This window comes from Leopardus geoffroyi, chromosome X (genome assembly GCF_018350155.1).
Source record: "Leopardus geoffroyi isolate Oge1 chromosome X, O.geoffroyi_Oge1_pat1.0, whole genome shotgun sequence".
Lineage (NCBI taxonomy): Eukaryota > Metazoa > Chordata > Mammalia > Carnivora > Felidae > Leopardus > Leopardus geoffroyi.
Window position 1 is genome coordinate 73,521,294 of NC_059343.1, and position 4,150 is coordinate 73,525,443.

The window sequence follows — 4,150 nt, forward strand, 5'->3', positions numbered from 1 at the left end:
CCCAAATTAACCTGATGTTACTTTAGGATTTTAAATGTAATCGCTATGGTATTCACAAAGAAGACATCTATGGAGTAGAGCTTAAATGAAATTGCAAGAGCATCAAAGTGTGTCACCACAAAAATCAAAGACACACACACACACACAGTAATGGAAGAAATCAAGGGTGGAAAAAATCTAAGAGCTACAAAATGCAAGTAAGTAGATGGCAAAAGTAAGTCTTCCCTTATTAATTTATTTGAATGTGAAATAACTAAATTTTACAATCAAAAGATAGAAATTTGCAGATTTTTTTAAAAAAATGTAACAACCGTATGCTGTCTACAGAAGATACACTATGCATCTAAAGACACAAATATGTTGAATGTGAAAGGAAAGAAAAAGATATTCTATGCAAATAGAAATAGATATAGAAATAGATATTCTCTGCAAAAAAGAACAGCGGTGGCCATATTAGTATTAGAAAAGTAGTTTTAAGTAAAAAAATTCTACAGGAGAGAAAGATGGACATTATGTTTCATTAAATGTCAACATGAAGAAGATAGAACAATAATAAGCATATATACACCAAACATTAGAGCTCCAAAGTATAAGAAGTAAATATTGACAGAATTTAAAGGAGAAATAGACAGGTCTACAATAAAACTCATAGACTTCAACACCATGCTTTAAATAACAGATAACACAATCAGAAGAACAATAAGTAGAAGATTCAACAACACTAAAAGTCAATTTGGCATGAATATATACAGAACACTTCAACCAACAAGAACAGAATGCACATTTTTTTCTTACCTGAACATTAATAGTTCTTCAGTTTATACCATAATTTAAGACCAAACACCAATGTTAATATTTTAAAAATATTTAAATATTAAAATTATCCTTTCTGATACCAATTGAAAGAGTATTTAAATCAATAACAAAGGATAACTGAAAAATGCACAAAATATAGAAAGTGAACAACACACACTTAATAATAATAAAGAATAAACCACCAAAAAACTAGAAAATACCTTCAGACAATTGAAATTAAAACACAATATTTTAAAACTACATGAATGTTGTATAAAGGTTGCCTAGAGTATAGAACCAATAAGATGCCTATATATAATAAAATATTTATTATAAGGAAATTGGATCATGCAATTCTGGAGGCTAAGAAATCCCTTGATCTGGCATATGCAAGCCTGAGATCTAGAAAAGCCAGTAGTATATTTCAGTCTCAGAAGGCCCAGGAAATAAGGGAGCTGATAACAGATTCTAGTTTGGATCTGTAGGCCTGAGAACCAGGAGAGATAGGGGCAAGAAAGATTGCTGTCTTAGCTCAAGCATACAGGAAGCAAAGAGTGAATTTCTCCTTCCTCTGTTTTTTATCCATTTCAGGCCCTCAACACTGGATGATGACTGCTCACATTGGGAAGTACAATCTACTTTACTGACTCCATTGATTCAAATGCTAATCTTTAAACACCCTCAGAGAAAAACCCAGAAATAGTGTTTAATTTGGGCTTCCCATACCTAGTGCAGTGACATATAATTTTCACAGGTGCAGTGAAAACAGTACTAGAAGGAACACTTATGAGTGTAAACACATATATAAAAAAGAAAATATATCTCAAATCAATTATCCAACTTTACAACAAAACAATTATCCAACTTTACAACTTAAGCAACTGAAAAAAGAATAAACTAAACCTAAAGTTATCTGATGTAAAGAAATTTAAAACAATTAGAATACAGATAAATAAAATAAATATTAGAAAAAATAGAGAAAAATATGAAACTAAAAGTTGGTTTTTTTTAGAAATGATCAATTAAATGAATAAATCTTTAGCTGGATTCACGAAAAGAGAGAAGATTCAAGTTAATAAACCATAAATAAAAGTAAAGATATTAGTATGAAATTTAGTGAAATAGAAAGGATTATAAGGAAGTTCTTTGAATAATAGTGTACTAAAAAATTGGATAATCTAGATGAAATACACAAATTCCTGGAAGCACAATTCCTAGAAGCACACACATTCCTAGAAAAAGTGAATCATTCTTTTATGAAGATGGTGCCAAAAGTGTAGAAGGAAGCCCTTGCTCCTCCCAAAACCAAAGCCAAAGCTTTTAAGGCCAAGAAAGTGGTGCTGAAAAGCATCCACAGTAACAAAAATAGAAGATTGACACATCACCTACATTCCCATGGTACAAGACACTGTGTCTCCAAAGAAGGCCCAAATATCCTCAAAAAGGTGACCCCAGGAGAAGCAAATTTAACCATCATGCCATCATCAAGTTCGCCTTGACTACTGAGTTAGCAATAAAAAAACCAGAAGATAGAAACACACTTGTGTTCTTCGTGGTTGTCAAGACCAATAAGAACCAGATCAAGGAGGCAGTGAAGAAGTTCTATGACATTGACATGGCCAAGGTCAACACCGTGATCAGACCCAAAGGAGATAAAAAGGCATATGTTTTACTGGCTCTTGACTTTGATACTTTGGATGTTGCCAACAAAATTGGGGTCATGTAAATTGAGTCCAGCTGGCTAAATCTAAATATAAATTTTTCACTATAAAAAAGTGAATCATAAAGACAATGAAAATTTACATACAACAATAACTACTAAGGAGAATAACTTTGTAATTAAAAACCTGACAAGCAAGAAAAGCCCAGGACTAGATGATTTCACTAATGAATTACTTTTAAAGAATTAACATAAATCCTCTTCAAACTCCTCCAAAAATTGAAGAGGAGGAAACCCTTCCCCACTCATTTTATGAAGTTGGATTAATCTGATACTACACATAGACAAAAGTACTACAAGAACAGAAATCTACAGACTAAATCCATTATGAATACTGATGTAAAATTCTTCAACAAAATACTGGGGAAATTAATTCAACAGAATATTAAAAAGATTAAACACCATGATCAAGTTGGATTGATTCCTGGAATGTAAGTTTGTTTCAACATGCCAAAACGAACATAACATATCACATTGTCAGAAGTTAAGAGGGGAACGAAAACAATTATTACATAAAATGAATCAGAAAGAGTAGTAGACAAAATTCAAAATTATTTAATGATAAAAACACCCAAAAAACTATAATAGAAGGAAACTGCCTCAAATGTAATAAAGGGCATATATGAAAAACCCACAGTTAACATCAGACTCAATTGTGAAAGGCTGAAAGTCTCTCTCCTAAGCTCAAGTATTAGACAAGGGCCCACATATTTTTTCCCTTCTACTCCACATAATTTTGGAAGCTAGAAAAGTTAGGCAAAGGATATAGATAAAAGTCATCCAAATTGGAAAGAAAGAAGTAAAATCATCTGTTTCCAAATGACATGGTATTACATGTAAAAAACAACCCTAAAGTTTCCACAAAACACAATACTAATAAACAAATCCATCCACCTGGAAGGACACAAAATCAGCAAGCAAAAATAAGTTGCACTTCAACATATCTATAAATGAAAATTCTGACAAAAATAACCCAAATGGTAGTAGGAGGAGAGAAATGGAATTATATTATTATAAGTTTTTCATACTATATGTGAATTGGTTAAGCATCAACTGAAGGTAAACTGAAATAAGCTAAACATGTAAACTGTAAATCTTAAAGTAACAACCAACATTATAAAGCAAAGAATTACAGGGGCACCTGGGTGGCGCAGTCGGTTAAGTGTCTGACTTCAGCCAGGTCACGATCTCGCGGTCCGGGAGTTCGAGCCCCGCATCAGGCTCTGGGCTGATGGCTCAGAGCCTGGAGCCTGTTTCCGCTTCTGTGTCTCCCTCTCTCTCTGCCCCTCCCCCGTTCATGCTCTGTCTCTCTCTGTCCCAAAAATAAATAAACGTTGAAAAAAAAATTAAAAAAAAAAAGCAAAGAATTACAGTTAAAACACAATGTAAAATATATTTAATCAATTCAAATAAAGTCTGGCACAGAGGAAATGAGTATCAATGAATACATGGGACAAAAATAGTAATTTGATATAAATAAACCTAACAGGTCAAAAATTACAATTAATTTATTTTTAAATGTTAATTTATTTATTTTGAGGGATTGGGGGAGGGAAGGGAGAAAGAGAGAGAGACAGAGACAGAGACAGAGACAGAGAGACAGAGAGAATCTCAAGAAGAAGGCTCCGTTCTCAC

The 4,150-nt window shown here is 32.8% G+C and overlaps 1 pseudogene; it reads left to right on the top strand.

The window, feature by feature from the left end:
* The first annotated feature begins 2,051 nt into the window (after positions 1 to 2,051).
* On the top strand, positions 2,052 to 2,521 carry LOC123595240 (annotated as a pseudogene).
* Positions 2,522 to 4,150: the final 1,629 nt, after the last annotated feature.